This window comes from Ctenocephalides felis, unplaced genomic scaffold, assembly GCF_003426905.1.
Source record: "Ctenocephalides felis isolate EL2017-DRISC unplaced genomic scaffold, ASM342690v1 CF-g0.4_SCAFFOLD_01886, whole genome shotgun sequence".
In the NCBI taxonomy this organism is placed as follows: Eukaryota; Metazoa; Arthropoda; class Insecta; order Siphonaptera; family Pulicidae; genus Ctenocephalides; species Ctenocephalides felis.
Genome location: NW_020538040.1, coordinates 12,764,849 through 12,771,535, shown reverse-complemented (window position 1 = coordinate 12,771,535; position 6,687 = coordinate 12,764,849).

Below are 6,687 nucleotides of genomic sequence, written 5' to 3'. Positions count from 1 at the left end.
GTAAGCTTCTACATTGACAGATTTAAATTGAGATTTAAATAATACGTTTAAATTTTGTTTACATTTCTATGGGTTTCATAACATCGTTTGTCCGTAAGACGGCGACGCGGCGCTTACGCGCTTCGATATTTTCCATGCAGCTAAAGCCGTACGATTGCTGTAAAAACAAGTTCAAAATTTCCAATATTTCAAAACAAAGAATTTTTTTTTCAAAAAAGTATATTTTTTTCAAAAATTTAAAATTTCTCCAAAAATCTAATTATTTCAAAGTTTTAAAAAAAATTTAATCTTTTTAAAGAAAATAATTTTTTGGTTCGGGAAGTTCCAGCAATTTGCTTTAAGGCACAATGCCATGCACCACTAATTTATTTATTTATTTTTCTTAATCATTTTTCCTTTTCTTAAAATGTACTGTTCATTTTTTTTAATGCTTTCTATTGATTTTTCTTACATCCAAGACATTTAAAAATTATTTTCTTCTTTTTCATTTCTCCCAAATTTGAAAAAAAGATAGGCGTGTATGTGAGTGAGTAAATAAATATTATTGTTTTGATCTTTAAGTAGTTGATTTTTTCTTACATTTTTTTTGATGCTTCTATTGATTTTTTTTGTATTTTGTATTTTTTTTTCTTTTCCGAAGTAAAAGTTTATGTTTTCTCCCTTAAATTTGATTAAGTCATTTTCTCCAGTACTTTTTTCTTTTATGCTTATTTATCTATGGTTTTCTTCATATTTTAGGTCATTTTGACCCCAAATTTGGAAAAAGTATTTGCGTAAAAGTAGTTGCATGTGAGTGAGTAAATAAATATTATTTTGATTTTTTAGTAGTTTCAGTATTTCAATGATAATAATGTAATCCCAGGATAAAAAAATTAGTGACTGAATTTTTCTTAAACTCATTAAATCTTTTTTAATGCTTTCTATTAAATTTTCTTGTACTTTTTCAAAAACCTTTTTCTTAATATTAATTGCGCGAAGTTGAAATTTACGTTTTCGCCCAAAAAATCGATTAAATAACTTTCGACGTTTCAAGTCATTCTTAATCGTGTGGCCCTAAATTCGAAAAAAGTGAATAAATATTATTATTTTGAGTTTTTAGTAGTTTCAATATTTCCAGTAAAAAAAATCAGTAATTAAATTTTGCTTATAATATACTTTTCAAAAGTTTTTTTCAATGATTTCTCTTTTCTTAACTATGACGACTTGCAGCTTGTTTATTGTATATCGGATATAAATAATATAATTTATTTAGATATTTATTGTATATCGGAATAAATAATATTTTGTATTAATTATTTAACTTTAAATTAAAATGTGTTAAATTGACTTCTGAATATTAAAGTATGCGACTTCATACAACAATAGGCAAAAACAAAACAATATCTATTTTCTATGATGTGAAAAATTCATTTGTTTTAATTTTTTATAAATTGTTTTTTATCAAATACCTATATTTATTGAATTATATTAACACACTTTATTCACAAAGGTTTTAAATCTTTTTATTTCACATATAATTAAATTATTTTCCCTTAAATTCGGCCCTTAAATGCCGAAGTCAAAGAAAAAATCTAAAACTGAATTTCTTAGTCTAATATCTGCAGATGATGATTCTCAATCTAGAATAAATGTTTTGTGGACTCCAAGCAATTTAGAGAAATTGATGCAAAATGAAATCGATGGTTCCAGAGAGGATTCAGAAATGGTAAATTATTGTTTAGATAAATTTATAATTTTATATTTAAGTAAAAAAGCTCAATAAAATAATAATAAATGAAAAATTAATATTTTATTTAAAATTATTTATTTCAAGTGTTTTAGCTAGAATTAAACTTAAAATCTGAATTATTTTCAATATTCAAAAAAAAAAAATTTTTTTTTGCTTTTTCCAAAACGATCGTTTTGTCAACACAAGCAAAAAGTTTTTTTAATCATTCAAATCGGATGCTTCGTTCCTTCAAAAACTGCCATTTTTTTACACATTAAGCTCTGTATCTTCGAAACGACTAGACCTGTCTTTGCCAAAAACTAATCACTACTTCTCCCCATCATTACGAATTGAATGTTTTTTAAATAATTCCAATCGGATGCTCGGTTCTTGCAAAAACCGAGTTTCCATTTTCTGCACTCGTTACTTCGTATCTCGGAAACGGCTGGACCGACCTTTGCCAAAAACAAATTAACTCCAATTCTTATCAGTGGGAATCGATTGCTTTTTCAATCATTCAAATCGGTTGAGTGGTACTCCCGAAAACGTCGACGAAAAATCGTATCCACATTTATAAACACAATCACACACACATCCAAAATGCCAAAATGTTCAGAAACCTTGAAAACGTAAAGATATGCAAAAAATTTTATTTCCGATTTTTGGCCCATTAAATTTAACTTACTAGAGTTAATAATACAATTGCCCCAAGTTTTCAAGAATTAAGACTTTTTGTTAAACTATATATAATTAAAATTTTTAAATAAATTTAAGTCGATGATTTAAGAAAGATTTAAATCGATTTTGAAAGGCCCTCCTTTAAAAGAATGAACTTAAGTGCGAAGAAAAGTTTCTTCAAAAGTAGGCGTATTAATCGGGATTGCAAAATGGTAAAATACTTGATAATTTTATTATTGAAAAAATAAAACCCTAAAAATAGCATAATAACGGCTAACGCATTTCGCTGACATTCATATATAAGATATATATAAAAATCGATTTGTTATAAATTTAGTATGACAAACAAAAATTACATATACAATATGAATATTTAAGTAGACTTGTGTTCTTCAAAACTAATCATATTTGATAAATGGTCGTGATTACATAAAGAAATGTCATTGTAACTAGTTAAAGTCAGAGGCTTAACTATCGAGATAAACGGATCTGCCAGCATACAAAATGTAATCACCAATTAAAAGTCCATTGAACTTATACTTAACTCTTCCACAATAGAAATTATACATACAATTACAAACGAAGAGATAAAACAAATATAAAATAGTAAGGCAAATTGCTGGAACTTTCCGTGCCGTACAAGAATTATGAAATTTTTTGAAAATTTTGAATTTTTTCAAAGCGATCACGCATAGCTGCATAGCTGTTTTAGAGATGAAACGGTTAAACATATAAATCTTGATACGGAACCTAAAGAAATGTAAATAAAATTTATATTTATTATTAAAATCTCTATGAAATATCTGATGATTTGATATGCATATGTCTAATGATCATTTTTGACCGCCATATGTAATGTATTTCTTTCGAATCTTCGAAACCACTGAACCTTCTTTCCCAAAAATTTAGTAAAGTCTTCATTCCGTCAATACAAGTAAAATATTTTTTGAATCATTCAAATCGGATGTTCCGTTCTCTCGAAAACGAAATTGCCATTTTTGCACTTTTTGCCCCGTATCTCCGAAACGGCTGGACCTGCCTTCGCCAAAAACTAATCAGCACGTCTCCCCATCAATAAACATTTGAATTATTGAAATCGGTTAATCTGTGCTCTCAAAATCGTCGAAGAAAGAATTTTTATGCCAAAATATTAAAAAAGTCTTAAAGATATGCAAAGAAATTTGTTTTTCGATTTTTCTTTGCTATAATTGACCCTACGGCAGTGGTTTCCAACCTTTTTTGCACCGCGCCTCCCTGCACTAATATAAATAAATTGTTGCGCTTCCCTTTTTTTGATGATTTAATTTTAATTTTATAAATTTCAACTGATATCAGACTACAAATTAATATGCAATATTATGTAAAAATATGCATAAAAACTAATTATTTTTTGTTTATTTTTTAATTTATTTTTTTATTTCAAGAAATATAATTAACAAAACTAATACGATTGCAATTTTTCGTTTTCTCGACGTTTTGAGACATTTTGAAACGAATAAGACCAATTTCGGAAAAAGTATGTATGTGTGCGTGTGAATGTATGTGAACCGATTTTTTGACCACCCGTCGACGTTTTCTCAAAAACGGCTGGACCGATTACAAAAATTAAAAAGCCATTCAATGTAACTCGATAAAGACTATCATTTTTCAAATTTGTGTAACGATCGGCCGAGCCGTCCCTTTGTAATTAGCAGCAAAGTGAAACGTTTTTGTCCACGTTTTAGCCAAAAATTCTGAAGCAATTTCAAAAATTCAAAAGCTATTCGAAAGATATCATTTGGGAATCAGGCTGATTAGATTTGGATAAAGATCAGCCGAGCCGTTTCTTAGTAATTAACTGTAGAAAAAAAAAATCGAGAACATTTTAAGAATATACTAAACAAAATATTATGGCTCTACAACGAGTCGATTAATTTTTTAAAAAATTAAGTTAACCAAAGTTTGAAAAAATATGATAATAAAATATCTGTGATGTGATAAGCCAAAATTTGAATTTCTGCAATCATATAGTTATTAAGTAAAATTTCAGGGATGGGGCGGCATTTTCGTCAGTGCCCCAGAGCCGAATGTCTTAATCCGGCCCTGCTTACGGAAAGTTAATTAATAAACAGTATAAAATTTATAATTTATATTTCTTTCTTGTTAGGGATTTCAACAAGTCGATCCATCAACGGTTTCGACTCAAAGTTCTTATATGTCAGGGCAGCTTGGAGAATGGGGTGCAATTGGCCTGGACAAAGATAGGTAATTCAAATGCAAAAGATATAATAATGAAAAATATTTATTCGCAGTTTTTAATCAGTGCATCCTTTATATATCGTAAATATTTAATAGATACGATAAAAATGCAAAGGCGCGTGATATTGCCCTACGTTCAGAATCAGGAAATTCTATGGCAGAAATCAAATTTCTGAAAGGCCTAGGACAACATCCTGAAACAAAAGAATTTATGCTGCTGAAACTTGACTTAAGCGGATTGGTAATTGAAATATTTGAATATTAAATCTACTACCCAGTAATAAAGATTAAAACATTTATTCATTTCTTTCATGAACTGCCTATATTTATTTTTTTAGTGCACTTCCAGAGTAGGCTTAGCGGACCCTGCAGACTCCCAATATATGTAATTTAACAATTTTATTCGAATTTGTAATCTTTGTCCAATGTCTATTTTTGATATTTACTCAGTGTCTATGCTGACAAAAATAAAATATTTACGTTTTAGTCACGTGGCTGGTTCATATTCAGTTTCAGCTTAAAAAATGAAGGTTTCTCATTTGAAAATATAAGCACATAGTCTCATAAAATGATATATTATAAAGTAATATCAAAAGTATTATCAAGATTTTAAAATTAGATATTTTATATTATACCTTATATATTAGGAAAATTATATATACATATTTTATTTTTTGCAGTTATTATCAAGAAACTCTCAATTTTCGAAAACAGAGAAAATTACAATAAATTCTACAACTATTATTAAAACCGCAAATCGAAAATGATATAACTTTTTAATTCTGAGAATTTATATGCATATATTTAAAATGCTTAGTAATATTTTTTTTATTTTAGGGATTGATAAAATTGGATTCTCACCTGACCAAATGCCGTTATATCCAAAGCTTAGATTTATCTAATAATTATCTAACAAATATTTCGGAAGTGGGCACGCTGACCTATCTTAATAATCTGGATTTGAATCATAACGTATTAACGGAATGTTTAGCTTTTAAAGGTCTGTAAAACAAGTTAATAAAAAAATTTAAATATTAATATATACATGTTTATTCAATTGGGTTAAATTATATGAGCCCTAAGTTCACCGTGCACATCTTGTTTCTATGGGTTATTTTAAAAAACTTTGGCAAAACAAATACTTTTAGGATTTTCTTTTGACTATTAACTTTATTAGAAGATTAAACATGAGTTCTTGTGAGGTTCTATTCAAATTTATGGAGAAAAAACATTATTAGAAATATCGCTGGCTTAAAATTTCATCCTGAGCTATGGTTTCTTCAGCAAAATTTCTTAAATGTGTGCGATGTGACCCAATGACCACAAAATTTGACCCGCCCTAATCTAAGTAATAAATCAAATATTCTTGAATTGTTTTCACACTTTTCTTTAACATTAAATATTATTTTTAGCACCTTGGAACCTGACTTATGTGAATTGTTCCTACAATAAAATAAAAGCTATATACGACCTCACAGAATTTTGGTCCCTGGTCCATCTAGATTTATCCCATAACGAAATAGAACGCCTGGAAGGTCTAAACCATCTCATGTAAGCAATGAATTTATGCATTAAAGTATTACAAACTGACGTAATATATATTATATTATTTTTATAAGGTATTTGAGGTATCTCGACGTTTCTTACAATTGTATCAAAAATATTTCTGGATTGACTAATTTGAGATTGATGGAACTGGATCTGTCCCATAACGAAATCGATTCTTGTGAACCGGGAGAGATTGCAAGTCTAAGGCAGTTGAGAAGACTGCATCTTCAGGTTTTTTTCTTTTGACAAGAATATTAATATATATATATATATATATATATATATATATATATATATATATATATATATATATTAATTTGGAAATATGAATAAACAACACTCTTTTTTGCACTAATTTATTAAATAATAATTTTCACAAACGTTTCGAGGCTAGGTTTGTCTCAAAAAGAGTGTTGTTTGTTCATAGTTCCAAATTAATATCTATTATTCACTCAGAATACATTTGTTATATATATATATATATATATATACACATACTATAAACTACGCTTACC